The following is a 17,583-nucleotide window of genomic DNA, read 5'->3' as shown; positions in this document are numbered from 1 at the left end:
TCCTCGTTCCCTCCACCTCCGACACATATATCCTCTTGGTCAATCTCTCCTCACTCATTCTCTCCATGTGCCCAAACCATTTCAAAACACCCTCTTCTGCTCTCTCAACCACGCTCTTTTTATTTCCACACATCTCTCTTACCCTTACGTTACTTACTCGATCAAACCACCTCACACCACACATTGTCCTCAAACATCTCATTTCCAGCACATCCATCCTCCTGCGCACATCTCTATCCATAGCCCACGCCTCGCAACCATACAACATTGTTGGAACCACTATTCCCTCAAACATACCCATTTTTGCTTTCCGAGATAATGTTCTCGACTTCCACACATTTTTCAAGGCTCCCAAAATTTTCGCCCCCTCCCCCACCCTATGATCCACTTCCGCTTCCATGGTTCCATCCGCTGACAGATCCACTCCCAGATATCTAAAACACTTCACTTCCTCCAGTTTTTCTCCATTCAAACTCACCTCCCAATTGACTTGACCCTCACCCCTACTGTACCTAATAACCTTGCTCTTATTCACATTTACTCTTAACTTTCTTCTTCCACACACTTTACCAAACTCAGTCACCAGCTTCTGCAGTTTCTCACATGAATCAGCCACCAGCGCTGTATCATCAGCGAACAACAACTGACTCACTTCCCAAGCTCTCTCATCCCCAACAGACTTCATACTTGCCCCTCTTTCCAGGACTCTTGCATTTACCTCCCTTACAACCCCATCCATAAACAAATTAAACAACCATGGAGACATCACACACCCCTGCCGCAAACCTACATTCACTGAGAACCAATCACTTTCCTCTCTTCCTACACGTACACATGCCTTACATCCTCGATAAAAACTTTTCACTGCTTCTAACAACTTGCCTCCCACACCATATATTCTTAATACCTTCCACAGAGCATCTCTATCAACTCTATCATATGCCTTCTCCAGATCCATAAATGCTACATACAAATCCATTTGCTTTTCTAAGTATTTCTCACATACATTCTTCAAAGCAAACACCTGATCCACACATCCTCTACCACTTCTGAAACCGCACTGCTCTTCCCCAATCTGATGCTCTGTACATGCCTTCACCCTCTCAATCAATACCCTCCCATATAATTTACCAGGAATACTCAACAAACTTATACCTCTGTAATTTGAGCACTCACTCTTATCCCCTTTGCCTTTGTACAATGGCACTATGCACGCATTCCGCCAATCCTCAGGCACCTCACCATGAGTCATACATACATTAAATAACCTTACCAACCAGTCAACAATACAGTCACCCCCTTTCTTAATAAATTCCACTGCAATACCATCCAAACCTGCTGCCTTGCCGGCTTTCATCTTCCGCAAAGCTTTTACTACCTCTTCTCTGTTTACCAAATCATTTTCCCTAACCCTCTCACTTTGCACACCACCTCGACCAAAACACCCTATATCTGCCACTCTGTCATCAGACACATTCAACAAACCTTCAAAATACTCATTCCATCTCCTTCTCACATCACCTGCTACTTGTTATCACCTCCCCATTTACGCCCTTCACTGAAGTTCCCATTTGCTCCCTTGTCTTACGCACCCTATTTACCTCCTTCCAGAACATCTTTTTATTCTCCCTAAAATTTACTGATAGTCTCTCACCCCAACTCTCATTTGCCCTTTTTTTCACCTCTTGCACCTTTCTCTTGACCTCCTGTCTCTTTCTTTTATACTTCTCCCACTCAATTGCATTTTTTCCCTGCAAAAATCGTCCAAATGCCTCTCTCTTCTCTTTCACTAATACTCTTACTTCTTCATCCCACCACTCACTACCCTTTCTAAACAGCCCACCTCCCACTCTTCTCATGCCACAAGCATCTTTTGCGCAATCCATCACTGATTCCCTAAATACATCCCATTCCTCCCCCACTCCCCTTACTTCCATTGTTCTCACCTTTTTCCATTCTGTACACAGTCTCTCCTGGTACTTCCCCACACAGGTCTCCTTCCCAAGCTCACTTACTCTCACCACCTTCTTCACCCCAACATTCACTCCTCTTTTCTGAAAACCCATACTAATCTTCACCTTAGCCTCCACAAGATAATGATCAGACATCCCTCCAGTTGCACCTCTCAGCACATTAACATCCAAAAGTCTCTCTTTCGCACGCCTGTCAATTAACACGTAATCCAATAACGCTCTCTGGCCATCTCTCCTACTTACATAAGTATACTTATGTATATCTCACTTTTTAAACCAGGTATTCCCAATCATCAGTCCTTTTTCAGCACATAAATCTACAAGCTCTTCACCATTTCCATTTACAACACTGAACACCCCATGCATACCAATTATTCCCTCAACTGCCACATTACTCACCTTTGCATTCAAATCACCCATCACTATAACCCGGTCTCGTGCATCAAAACCGCTAACACACTCATTTAGCTGCTCCCAAAACACTTGCCTCTCATGATCTTTCTTCTCATGCCCAGGTGCATATGCACCAATAATCACCCACCTCTCTCCATCAACTTTCAATTTTACCCATATTAATCGAGAATTTACTTTCTTACATTCTATCACATACTCCCACAACTCCTGTTTCAGGAGTATTGCTACTCCTTCCCTTGCTCTTGTCCTCTCACTAACCCCTGACTTCACTCCCCAGACATTTCCAAACCACTCTTCCCCTTTACCCTTGAGCTTCGTTTCACTCAGAGCCAAAACATCCAGGTTCCTTTCCTCAAACATACTACCTATCTCTCCTTTTTTCACATCTTGGTTACATCCACACACATTTAGGCACCCCACTCTGAGCCTTCGAGGAGGATGATCACTCCCCGCGTGACTCCTTCTTCTGTTTCCCATTTTAGAAAGTTAATACAAGGAGGGGAGGATTTCCGGCCCCCCACTCCCATCCCCTCTAGTCGCTTTCTACGACACGCGAGGAATACGTGGGAAGTATTCTTTCACCCCTATCCCCAGGGATAATATACATATATATATACATATACACACACACACACACACACACACACATATGCACATACACACACACACACACACATACATATATATACATATGAAAAATGTAGATTGCACTTTTGTTTTGCAGTTCTCTAATTTTTAGGTATATTTTTTTTGATAGATTGTCCCAAGTCTGTAGACGTACGCCTATGCATCAGCACTGAACCTGAAGGCAGGGATTCATGCGAGGACTGAGGTGGAGGTATCATCATGGTGCACAGCAAGAATCATTAGTCACAGAATCGTAGCTGAAATTCCTGTGATGCTTGGGCTGTCAGCACCAAGAATACCTGCTACTGCATGTGACAGGATCAAGCAGAGGCTTATCATGTAGTGGACCACCACCTCATGATGGTGATAGGATTACATAGGATTAGGATTACATAGATCACATTTTTATATGAATTGTGTGTCATTTTCCATACAATAGGACGTATGTAACAGGATGTTCGAGGTCTTTTTATGAGTGATTCAATTTCTCACCCAAAATGTAGTTTTAAAGAGTTTTAAGGTTTTTACCTTATGATTACACACATCATATTAGCATAAGTTCTGTGTGTCATTTTGCTGAACATGCCTATTTATCAATAATTCTTTTTAGCACCAAATACGGTGTCAAAGTGGAGTCTTAGGTTTTAATGGCTCACTTGCCATGAACATATTCTTGTAGGTAACATGCATTTTCACTAAACCAGTACATATGGAACACAATGTCAGTACTTTTTTATCAGTAATTCAACTTAGCACGAGAAATGTAGTTTTAAACTAAGTTCTTACATTTGGATTGTCTAAATCACACATCTATGAGTAACATATATCATTTTCGGTAAGATTAAACCTATGGAACATATGTTTCAAACCTATTTTTCAATAATACAGTTGCACCCAAAATTAACTTTATATGGTTTTTACCTTATGGCATCTTAGATCACTTTTGGTGTAGGTTTTGTATGTCATTTCGATTAAGATAGAACCTATGGAAGTAAGTTTTCTGTGCCTGTTTATCAATATTTCTCGTTCGCATTATAAAAATTTTAAATTACTTACTCTAAAAAGTTTTTGTTATGATTGCCTAAAACTAGACCTTTAGAACACATTGTTCCTTACCTATTATTGATAATTAAATACAGCAAAAAATTTGGAATTTTAAAGAAAGTTGTGAAAGTCTTTGTTAGACTTTTGTGGGTCACATTCCTATATGTAATATGTGACTTTTCAGTAAGACAGGACCTGTGGAACTCGCTGTTCCATGCCTGTTTTTCAATATTTCTCTTGAGCACCAAAATTGGAGTTTTAAAGTAGGTTCTCCAGGCGTTATGTTGAGTGTTTCAAGTGTTGGCCTATGTAAAACAGTACTGGGATTTCCACTGTGTATTTGGTAAAGCATTGGAGCTATATTCAAAGAATATCTAACCAACTTCTGGGAGTCACAGTCTCTGTCTCTTTTCAATTTTGCACTTCCAGTCGCCACTGTCATCAGTGTGATTGTCCACTGTCTCCAAAGAGTTTATAAAACAAATTAGCATAGATATAATAAGTACACTCTACCTAACATATTCAAATGCAATAAAAGCAACTTCCAGTTTGTATATAGCTTAAAAGTATTCTCTAAATATTGTTTCATCTCTCTTTCTTTAAAGTGAAGTTTATAAACATTTGCCCCACAAAATAACAGTGTAGCTCGTTTAGAACATGATACATATAATAAAGAACAGAAAAAGATAAATCTTAACTAATAAATCTAAGGGAAAATATATATATATATATTTTTTTTTTTTTTTTTTTTCATACTATTCGCTATTTCCCGCGATAGCGAGGTAGCGTTAAGAACAGAGGACTGGGCCTTTGAGGGAATATCCTCACCTGGCCCTCTTCTCTGTTCCTTCTTTTGGAAAATTAAAAAAAAAAAAATAAAAAAACGAGAGGGGAGGATTTCCAGCCCCCCGCTCCCACTCAACAAACTTATACCTCTGTAATTTGAGCACTCACTCTTATCCCCTTTGCCTTTGTACAATGGCGCTATGCACGCATTCCACCAATCCTCAGGCACCTCACCATGAGTCATACATACATTAAATAACCTTACCAACCAGTCAATAATACAGTCACCCCCTTTTTTTTAATAAATTCCACTGCAATACCATCCAAACCTGCTGCCTTGTGTATTTAATAATAGAAGATTCGACAATATTTCTTGTGGTACAGGAGTTAATAAACTGAGATGGCATTACTCCAGTCAATACAATGATCATAATCTTTAATATGATTAAACACGGCATTTGATTCTTGTCCTGTTCTTATGCTATATTTATTGCACAAGTCTAACAATGCCAAGATTATCACATACAACATCTCGGCAAGACAGAAATATTGTTGAATCGTCTCTTATCAAACATAGCTGAGATATCAGTACGAATCAAAATGTTGGTTTATATGGATTAGAGACTTTATAAATGAAAAAATATTAATATGCTTCTCATACTTGAGTTCCTGATTCATTTGCTTGCCCTGCACAGTGGCAGCTGGTATATCAGGTTTTAGTTCTCTTTATCTAAACTTGCCAGTGACAGTGTATTTACATGAAAGTGCGTGACACTTAGTATATTTTCTGCTTCCTTGTGGCTTTACCTGCATCTTATGGGCACTTGCTACTTGTATACCTTTTGCATATATATGAGTAAATACCACATATTTATTTGTTTTATATAACACTGACAATAGTCTTGACAGAAAACTCTAGAAAAATATTTAACCTAAAATTTTAGTCAATGAAAACATTAATGTGGACTTACACTGTCTAGTTGTGGTACACTTTAACTGAATGCACTGAATATTTTTGCATGAGTTAATTTATGAATGGACAGAGGGAAAGTAACAGTAATAATTTACATGACATTGTGGCCTTGGTAAACTAATAAAAAAATTTAGCAATCAACTGAAATGTCTTACAAGACAGAGTGAAACCAAGTTTTAAAAGTTGGTAATTGCAGTTACAGTTTTGCAACTATTGTACTTCGAACCCCATTATTCAAATAAAGCTGAACCTTCTACAATTAGTACTTGTTCTGTTATGGGAAATGTAACTCTGGGATATATCAACCTCACTTGTCTTATATATATATATATATATATATATATATATATATATATATATATATATATATATATATATATTCTTTTTTTTTATTATACTTTGTCGCTGTCTCCCGCGTTTGCGAGGTAGCGCAAGGAAACAGACGAAAGAAATGGCCCAACCCCCCCCATACACATGTATATACATACGTCCACACACGCAAATATACATACCTACACAGCTTTCCATGGTTTACCCCAGACGCTTCACATGCCTTGATTCAATCCACTGACAACACGTCAACCCCGGTATACCACATCGCTCCAATTCACTCTATTCCTTGCCCTCCTTTCACCCTCCTGTATGTTCAGGCCCCGATCACACAAAATCTTTTTCACTCCATCTTTCCACCTCCAATTTGGTTTCCCTCTTCTCCTCGTTCCCTCCACCTCCGACACATATATCCTCTTGGTCAATCTTTCCTCACTCATTCTCTCCATGTGCCCAAACCACTTCAAAACACCCTCTTCTGCTCTCTCAACCACGCTCTTTTTATTTCCACACATCTCTCTTACCCTTACGTTACTCACTCGATCAAACCACCTCACACCACACATTGTCCTCAAACATCTCATTTCCAGCACATCCATCCTCCTGCGCACAACTCTATCCATAGCCCACGCCTCACAACCATACAACATTGTTGGAACCACTATTCCTTCAAACATACCCATTTTGCTTTCCGAGATAATGTTCTCGACTTCCACACATTCTTCAAGGCCCCCAGAATTTTCGCCCCCTCCCCCACCCTATGATCCACTTCCGCTTCCATGGTTCCATCCGCTGCCAGATCCACTCCCAGATTTCTAAAACACTTCACTTCCTCCAGTTTTTCTCCATTCAAACTCACCTCCCAATTTACTTGACCCTCAACCCTACTGTGCCTAATAACCTTGCTCTTATTCACATTTATATTATCCCTGGGGATAGGGGAGAAAGAATACTTCCCACGTATTCCCTGCGTGTCGTAGAAGGCAACTAAAAGGGAAGGGAGCGGGGGGCTGGAAATCCTCCCCTCTCGTTTTTTTTTTTACGATTTTCCAAAAGAAGGAACAGAGAAGGGGGCCAGGTGAGGATATTCCCTCAAAGGCCCAGACCTCTGTTCTTAACGCGACCTCGCTAACGCGGGAAATGGCGAATAGTATGAAAAAAAAAAAATATATATATATATATATATATAAAAAAACGAGAGGGGAGGATTTCCAGCCCCCCGCACCCTTCCCTTTTAGTCGCCTTCTACGACACGCAGGGAATACGTGGGAAGTATTCTTTCTCCCCTATCCCAGGGAATATATTAAGCATATATATATATATATATATATATATATATATATATATATATATATATATATATATATATATATAACAAAGATGAGCAAAGAAAGACTGACTAAGAGGATCTTAATATTAAAAGTAGATGAAACAAATGGGAATAGGGAGACCTAGAAGGAGATGAAAGGAATGACTGAAGGAGGCTTTGGGGTACTGGGGCCTAAACATTCAGGAAAATGAAGGGCATGCATAGGATAGAATGAACTGGATTCATGTGAAATATAGGATCAACAAGATGGTAATGGACTGATCCAGAGCATATGAAGCAATCTAAAAGACCTGGTTGTGGATGGTAAGTGCTGGTTTCAGTAAATCATACTTGACAGCTGGAGAGTGGAGATGTGTAAGTGAGGCCAGTATTATCACATTCCTGATGTTTCCTATACAAAGTTGGAAAAAGCAATTACATATGAAAAAAAAAATCTAAAATGTTATTATCTACTAAAAAACTCTTTACATTTGTATGTTGTTATTAAGGTACTGAATGGTAGAAGAAGCTGAATCCCCACAACGACTTGCTTTCTGAGTACTGTGTCCAAGAGCATTAACAAAGATTGATGTTGATCCACGGCGTTTTCGGTCTTCCTCACTAGCAGGTCCAAGTTGAGAGGATATATATATATATATATATATATACATATATATATATATATATATATATATATATATATATATATATATTAAATAACCTTACCAATCAGTCAACAATACAGTCACCCCCTTTTTTAATAAATTCCACTGCAATACCATCCAAACCTGCTGCCTTGCCGGCTTTCATCTTCCGCAAAGCTTTTACTACCTCTTCTCTGTTTACCAAATCATTTTCCCTAACCCTCGCACTTTGCACACCACCTCGACCAAAACACCCTATATCTGCCACTCTATCATCAAACACATTCAACAAACCTTCAAAATACTCACTCCATCTCCTTCTCACATCACCACTACTTGTTATCACCTCCCCATTTGCGCCCTTCACTGAAGTTCCCATCTGCTCCCTTGTCTTACGCACTTTATTTACCTCCTTCCAGAATATCTTTTTATTCTCCCTAAAATTTAATGATACTCTCTCACCCCAACTCTCATTTGCCCTTATTGTATGTAGCATTTATGGATCTGGAGAAGGCATATGATAGAGTTGATAGAGATGCTCTGTGGAAGGTATTAAGAATATATGGTGTGGGAGGCAAGTTGTTAGAAGCAGTGAAAAGTTTTTATCGAGGATGTAAGGCATGTGTACATGTAGGAAGAGAGGAAAGTGATTGGTTCTCAGTGAATGTAGGTTTGCGGCAGGGGTGTGTGATGTCTCCATGGTTGTTTAATTTGTTTATGGATGGGGTTGTTAGGGAGGTGAATGCAAGAGTTTTGGAAAGAGGGGCAAGTATGAAGTCTGTTGGGGATGAGAGAGCTTGGGAAGTGAGTCAGTTGTTGTTCGCTGATGATACAGCGCTGGTGGCTGATTCATGTGAGAAACTGCAGAAGCTGGTGACTGAGTTTGGTAAAGTGTGTGAAAGAAGAAAGTTAAGAGTAAATGTGAATAAGAGCAAGGTTATTAGGTACAGTAGGGTTGAGGGTCAATTCAATTGGGAGGTGAGTTTGAATGGAGAAAAAATGGAGGAAGTGAAGTGTTTTAGATATCTGGGGGTGGATCTGGCAGCAGATGGAACCATGGAAGCGGAAGTGGATCATAGGGTGGGGGAGGGGGCGAAAATTCTGGGAGCCTTGAGGAATGTGTGGAAGTAGAGAACATTATCTCGGAAAGCAAAAATGGGTATGTTTGAAGGAATAGTGGTTCCAACAATGTTGTATGGTTGCGAGGCGTGGACTATGGATAGAGTTGTGCGCAGGAGGATGGATGTGCTGGAAATGAGATGTTTGAGGACAATGTGTGGTGTGAGGTGGTTTGATCGAGTAAGTAGCGTAAGGGTAAGAGAGATGTGTGGAAATAAAAAGAGCGTGGTTGAGAGAGCAGAAGAGGGTGTTTTGAAATGGTTTGGTCACATGGAGAGAATGAGTGAGGAAAGATTGACCAAGAGGATATATGTGTCGGAGGTGGAGGGAACGAGGAGAAGAGGGAGACCAAATTGGAGGTGGAAAGATGGAGTGAAAAAGATTTTGTGTGATCGGGGCCTGAACATGCAGGAGGGTGAAAGGAGGGCAAAGAATAGAGTGAATTGGAGCGATGTGGTATACCGGGGTTGACGTGCTGTCAGTGGATTGAATCAAGGCATGTGTATGGGGGTGGGTTGGGCCATTTCTTTCGTCTGTTTCCTTGCGCTACCTCGCAAACGCGGGAGACAGCGGCAAAAAAAAAAAAAAAAAAAAAAAAAAAAAAAAAAAAAAAAAAATATATATATATATATATATATATATATATATATATATATATATATATATATATATATATATATATATATATATATATATATTATCCCAGGGGATAGGGGATTAAGAATACTTCCCACGTATTCCCTGCGTGTCGTAGAAGGCGACTAAAAGGGGAGGGAGCGGGGCGCTGGAAATCCTCCCCTCTCGTTTTTTTTAATTTTCCAAAAGAAGGAACAGAGGGGGCCAGGTGAGGATATTCCAAAAAAGGCCCAGTCCTCTGTTCTTAACGCTACCTCGCTAACGCGGGAAATGGCTAATAGTTTAAAAGAAAGAAAGATATATATATATATATATATATATATATATATATTTTTTTTTTTTTTTTTTTATACTTTGTCGCTGTCTCCCGCGTTTGCGAGGTAGCGCAAGGAAACAGACGAAAGAAATGGCCCAAGCCCCCCCCCCCCATACACATGTACATACACACGTCCACACACGCAAATATACATACCTACACAGCTTTCCATGGTTTACCCCAGACGCTTCACATGCCTTGCTTCAATCCACTGACAGCACGTCAACCCCTGTATACCACATGACTCCAATTCACTCTATTTCTTGCCCTCCTTTCACCCTCCTGCATGTTCAGGCCCCGATCACACAAAATCTTTTTCACTCCATCTTTCCACCTCCAATTTGGTCTCCCTCTTCTCCTCGTTCCCTCCACCTCCGACACATATATCCTCTTGGTCAATCTCTCCTCACTCATTCTCTCCATGTGCCCAAACCATTTCAAAACACCCTCTTCTGCTCTCTCAACCACGCTCTTTTTATTTCCACACATCTCTCTTACCCTTACGTTACTTACTCGATCAAACCACCTCACACCACACATTGTCCTCAAACATCTCATTTCCAGCACATCCATCCTCCTGCGCACATCTCTATCCATAGCCCACGCCTCGCAACCATACAACATTGTTGGAACCACTATTCCCTCAAACATACCCATTTTTGCTTTCCGAGATAATGTTCTCGACTTCCACACATTTTTCAAGGCTCCCAAAATTTTCGCCCCCTCCCCCACCCTATGATCCACTTCCGCTTCCATGGTTCCATCCGCTGACAGATCCACTCCCAGATATCTAAAACACTTCACTTCCTCCAGTTTTTCTCCATTCAAACTCACCTCCCAATTGACTTGACCCTCACCCCTACTGTACCTAATAACCTTGCTCTTATTCACATTTACTCTCAACTTTCTTCTTCCACACACTTTACCAAACTCAGTCACCAGCTTCTGCAGTTTCTCACATGAATCAGCCACCAGCGCTGTATCATCAGCGAACAACAACTGACTCACTTCCCAAGCTCTCTCATCCCCAACAGACTTCATACTTGCCCCTCTTTCCAGGACTCTTGCATTTACCTCCCTTACAACCCCATCCATAAACAAATTAAACAACCATGGAGACATCACACACCCCTGCCGCAGACCTACATTCACTGAGAACCAATCACTTTCCTCTCTTCCTACACGTACACATGCCTTACATCCTCGATAAAAACTTTTCACTGCTTCTAACAACTTGCCTCCCACACCATATATTCTTAATACCTTCCACAGAGCATCTCTATCAACTCTATCATATGCCTTCTCCAGATCCATAAATGCTACATACAAATCCATTTGCTTTTCTAAGTATTTCTCACATACATTCTTCAAAGCAAACACCTGATCCACACATCCTCTACCACTTCTGAAACCGCACTGCTCTTCCCCAATCTGATGCTCTGTACATGCCTTCACCCTCTCAATCAATACCCTCCCATATAATTTACCAGGAATACTCAACAAACTTATACCTCTGTAATTTGAGCACTCACTCTTATCCCCTTTGCCTTTGTACAATGGCACTATGCACGCATTCCGCCAATCCTCAGGCACCTCACCATGAGTCATACATACATTAAATAACCTTACCAACCAGTCAACAATACAGTCACCCCCTTTCTTAATAAATTCCACTGCAATACCATCCAAACCTGCTGCCTTGCCGGCTTTCATCTTCCGCAAAGCTTTTACTACCTCTTCTCTGTTTACCAAATCATTTTCCCTAACCCTCTCACTTTGCACACCACCTCGACCAAAACACCCTATATCTGTCACTTTATCATCAAACACTTTCAACAAACCTTCAAAATACTCATTCCATCTCCTTCTCACATCACCGCTACTTGTTATCACCTCCCCATTTACGCCCTTCACTGAAGTTCCCATTTGCTCCCTTGTCTTACGCACCCTATTTACCTCCTTCCAGAACATCTTTTTATTTATTATATATATAATATTTATTATATATATATATATATATATATATATATATATATATATATATATATATATATATATATATATATAAATTCAGAATAGAGTGAATTGGAGCCATGTGGTATACCGGGGTCGACGTGCTGTCAATGGATTGAACCAGGGCATGTGAAGCATCTGGGGTAAATCATGCAAAGTGTGTGGGGCCTGGATGTGGAAAGGGAGCTGTGGTTTCGGTGCATTATTACATGACAGCTAGAGACTGAGTGTGAACGAATGGAGCCTTTGGTGTTTTTCCTAGTGCTACCTCGCACACATGAGGGGGGAGGGGGTTGTTATTCCATGTGTGGCGAGGTGGCGATGGGAACAAATAAGGGCAGACAGTATGAATTATGTACATGTGTATATATGTATATGTCTGTGTGTGTATATATATGTGTACATTGAGATGTATAGGTATGTATATTGTGCGTGTGTGGATATGTATGTATATACATGTGTATGTGGTGCGTGTGTGGACATGTATGTATACACATTTGTATGTGGGCGGGTTGGGCCATTCTTTCGTCTGTTTCCTTGTACTACCTCGCTAACGCGGGAGTTTGGTAAAGTGTGTGAAAGAAGAAAGTTAAGAGTAAATGTGAATAAGAGCAAGGTTATTAGGTACAGCAGGGTTGAGGGTCAAGTCAATTGGGAGGTGAGTTTGAATGGAGAAAAACTGGAGGAAGTGAAGTGTTTTAGATATCTGGGAGTGGATCTGGCAGCGGATGGAAACATGGAAGCGGAAGTGGATCATAGGGTGGGGGAGGGGGCGAAAATTCTGGGAGCCTTGAAGAATGTGTGGAAGTCGAGAACATTATCTCGGAGAGCAAAAATGGGTATGTTTGAAGGAATAGTGGTTCCAACAATGTTGTATGGTTGCGAGGCGTGGACTATGGATAGAGTTGTGCGCAGGAGGATGGATGTGCTGGAAATGAGATGTTTGAGGACAATGTGTGGTGTGAGGTGGTTTGATCGAGTAAGTAACGTAAGGGTAAGAGAGATGTGTGGAAATAAAAAGAGCGTGGTTGAGAGAGCAGAAGAGGGTGTTTTGAGATGGTTTGGTCACATGGAGAGAATGATTGAGGAAAGATTGACCAAGAGGATATATGTGTCGGAGGTGGAGGGAACGAGGAGAAGAGGGAGACCAAATTGGAGGTGGAAAGATGGAGTGAAAAAGATTTTGTGTGATCGGGGCCTGAACATGCAGGAGGGTGAAAGGAGGGCAAGGAATAGAGTGAATTGGAGCAATGTGGTATACCGGGGTTGACGTGCTGTCAGTGGATTGAATCAAGGCATGTGAAGCGTCTGGGGTAAACCATGGAAAGCTGTGTAGGTATGTATATTTGCGTGTGTGGACGTATGTATATACATGTGTATGGGGGTGGGTTGGGCCATTTCTTTCGTCTGTTTCCTTGCGCTACCTCACAAATGCGGGAAAAAAAAAAAAAAAAAAAAAAAAAAAAATATATATATAATCCCTGGGGATAGGGGAGAAAGAATACTTCCCACGTATTCCCTGCATGTCGTAGAAGGCGACTAAAAGGGGAGGGAGCGGGTGGCTGGAAATCCTCCCCTCTCGCATTTTTTTTTAATTTTCCAAAAGAGGGAACAGAGAAGGGGGCCAGGTAAGGATATTCCCTCAAAGGCCCAGTCCTCTGTTCTCAACGCTACCTCGCTAATGCGGGAAATGGCGAATAGTATGAAAAAAAAAAAAAAAAAAAAAAAAAAAAAAAAAAAATATATATATATATATATATATATATATATATATATATATATAGGGTTAGGGAAAATGATTTGGTAAACAGAGAAGAGGTAGTAAAAGCTTTGTGGAAGATGAAAGCCGGCAAGGCAGCAGGTTTGGATGGTATTGCAGTGGAATTTATTAAAAAAGGGGGTGACTGTATTGTTGACTGGTTGATAAGGTTATTCAATGTATGTATTACTCATGGTGAGGTGCCTGAGGATTGGCGGAATGCGTGCATAGTGTCATTGTACAAAGGCAAAGGGGATAAGAGTGAGTGCTCAAATTACAGAGGTATAAGTTTGTTGAGTATTCCTGGGAAATTATATGGGAGGGTATTGATTGAGAGGGTGAAGGCATGTACAGAGCATCAGATTGGGGAAGAGCAGTGTGGTTTCAGAAGTGGTAGAGGATGTGTGGATCAGGTGTTTGCTTTGAAGAATGTATGTGAGAAATACTTAGAAAAGCAAATGGATTTGTATGTAGCATTTTTGGATCTGGAGAAGGCATATGAGAGAGTTGATAGAGATGCTCTGTGGAAGGTATTAAGAATATATGGTGTGGGAGGCAAGTTGTTAGAAGCAGTGAAAAGTTTTTATCGAGGATGTAAGGCATGTGTACGTGTAGGAAGAGAGGAAAGTGATTGGTTCTCAGTGAATGTAGATTTGCGGCAGGGGTGTGTGATGTCTCCATGACTGTTTATTTTGTTTATGGATGGGGTTGTTAGGGAGGTGAATGCAAGAGTTTTGGAAAGAGGGGCAAGTATGAAGTCTGTTGTGGATGAGAGAGCTTGGGAAGTGAGTCAGTTGTTGTTCGCTGATGATACAGCGCTGGTGGCTGGTTCATGTGAGAAACTGCAGAAGCTGGTGACTGAGTTTGGTAAAGTGTGTGAAAGAAGAAAGTTAAGAGTAAATGTGAATAAGAGCAAGGTTATTAGGTACAGTAGGGTTGAGGGTCAAGTCAATTGGGAGGTAAGTTTGAATGGAGAAAAACTGGAGGAAGTAGAGTGTTTTAGATATCTGGGAGTGGATCTGGCAGCGGATGGAACCATGGAAGCGGAAGTGAATCATAGGGTGGGGGAGGGGGTGAAAAATCCTGGGAGCCTTGAAGAATGTGTGGAAGTCGAGAACATTATCTCCGAAAGCAAAAATGGGTATGTTTGAAGGAATAGTGGTTCCAACAATGTTGTATGGTTGCGAGGCGTGGGCTATGGATAGAGTTGTGCGCAGGAGGGTGGATGTGCTGGAAATGAGATGTTTGAGGACAATGTGTGGTGTGAGGTGGTTCGATCGAGTAAGTAATGTAAGGGTAAGAGAGATGTGTGGAAATAAAAAGAGCGTGGTTGAGAGAGCAGAAGAGGGTGTTTTGAAATGGTTTGGGCACATGGAGAGAATGAGTGAGGAAAGATTGACAAAGAGGATATATGTGTCGGAGGTGGAGGGAACGAGGAGAAGTGGGAGATCAAATTGGAGGTGGAAAGATGGAGTGAAAAAGATTTTGTGTGATCGGGGCCTGAACATGCAGGAGGGTGAAAGGCGGGCAAGGAATAGAGTGAATTGGATCGATGTGGTATACCGGGGTTGACGTGCTGTCAGTAGATTGTATCAGGGCATGTTAAGCGTCTGGGGTAAACCATGGAAAGTTGTGTGGGGCCTGGATGTGGAAAGGGAGCTGTGGTTTCGGGCATTATTGCATGACAGCTAGAGACTGAGTGTGAATGAATGGGGCCTTTGTTGTCTTTTCCTAGTGCTACCTCGCACACATGAGGGGGAGGATGGTATTCCATGTGTGGCGAGGTGGCGATGGAAATGAATAAAGGCAGACAGTGTGAATTGTGTGCATGGGTATATATGTATGTGTCTATGTGTGTATATATATGTGTACATTGAGATGTATAGGTATGTATATTTGCGTGTGTGGACGTGTATGTATATACATTGTGTATGAGGGTGGGATGGGCCATCTCTTTCATCTGTTTCCTTGCGCTACCTCAAAACACGGGAGACAGCGAAAAAAAAAAAAAATGTGTATGGATGTTTATGTATACATATGTGCATATGAAAGGATGGGCCATTCTTCCTCTGTTTCATGGTGCTACCTTGCTGATGCAGAAAATGGCGATCAAGTATTATAAAACAATAAAAAATATCTGGAAATTTTGGGAAATGTAATGAATACACAAATACATATGAAAATCTAATAGCCCATATATAAAAGCCCTATTGCGTAGCTAAACATTTTATAAAGTCATTTTCAAAAAATCGCAAGGCATCATGATATTAAGTCAACAAAAAAGTAAAGTGTATTACTACATGTACACCACCGATTTTCCAGCACTCTTGGTTCCAAAGCCTTGCTGGATTAACCATTTTGCCAGACCAACCGTGGTCACGGAATAATGATTCATCAACAAACCTCTAACCCACTAATTATACAGCTCCCATGTTTCTAAAGTATACGATGGACTGCTAGAAATTCAAATTAAACAAATATTAAATGCAAATAAATAAATGAAATACATTATGCACCTGCTCAGGACTGAGGTGCTCGTCAGCCAAGAGTTTTGCAAATTCGTCCACATACTCAGCAGCTCCTTCGTGGTTTGCAGACTGGTCATCTCTGCAAACTTTTTTTTTTTTTTCATACTATTCGCCATTTCCCACGATAGCGAGGTAGCATTAAGAACAGAGGACTGGGCCTTTGAGGGAATATACTCACCTTGGCCCTCTTCTCAGTTCCTTCTTTTGGAAAAAAAAAAAACGAGAGGGGAGGATTTCCAGCCCCCACTCCTTTATTCATGGATATTCCATGACACTTCTTGAATCTTTGAAGCCATGCTTCAATATAGTTATGCTCATGATGTAATTTAAGTTGCTTATGGAACAACTTAGATGGTCCATTATCATATTACCTGACAAGTCCACTGCATCACTCTGATGATGTTGAAACCATTCCATCATCACTCAATCGTGCTCAGTACTCTTACCATCTTTCATAGTTTTTCTAATCGGCACTTGCTTCTTGGAATTGCTGTCTGCAGAGAATTTCAATATTTTCTCCTTTTGCTTCTTTGTATCATAAACAGTTGATGAACCAATACTATAGATGTCACACAGCGTATGCACCAAAACACCACGGTCCATTTCTTTCAACAGTCCTACTTTATTTTGGATCGATATGGAGTGGTGTCATTGTTTGACACCACAACTGACACTCTCACATGTTTTAGAAGCCATAGCTAGGGTTAAATTTAAGCAAAATAAGCCAAGAATCACACAGAATTGTGGCATCACCACCAACAAGTGCAGGGTAAAGAATTCAAATAAGCGTGCCCTACACACAACGCCATCTGTGGCTGCCCAGTAAACTAGTCAGGTGGCCATGGTAATTTCAAGTGCCCACACATAATTTTGTCTGGACTAAAGGAGGTGCTGAACCATCAGTTGCCAGAAATTCAGTGGTGTACCTGTGTGGTAAAATGAAAACACATACATCTGTGAACTACGTAAACTTTGTGTGATGGTCATCTGATGCCATGGTAATGAAGTGATCTGTCATGTCAGCACCTGGTGTATCATCTACAACTGCACAAACCAACTAATGTTAGTTTGATTTATTTTTTCTTTAGAAATTTCCTATTAAGTGATACGAC

At 40.8% G+C, this 17,583-nt stretch overlaps 1 protein-coding gene across 1 annotated transcript in view; it reads right to left on the bottom strand.

The window, feature by feature from the left end:
- CCT3 (chaperonin containing TCP1 subunit 3) overlaps nt 1–17,583 on the bottom strand; it is a 117,336-nt gene that overhangs the window by 27,290 nt on the left and 72,463 nt on the right. The gene's annotated exons all lie outside the window — the stretch shown is intronic.

The sequence above is a fragment of the Panulirus ornatus genome, chromosome 17 (assembly GCF_036320965.1).
Source record: "Panulirus ornatus isolate Po-2019 chromosome 17, ASM3632096v1, whole genome shotgun sequence".
NCBI lineage: Eukaryota > Metazoa > Arthropoda > Malacostraca > Decapoda > Palinuridae > Panulirus > Panulirus ornatus.
This window is presented reverse-complemented; position numbering and strand designations above follow the sequence as displayed.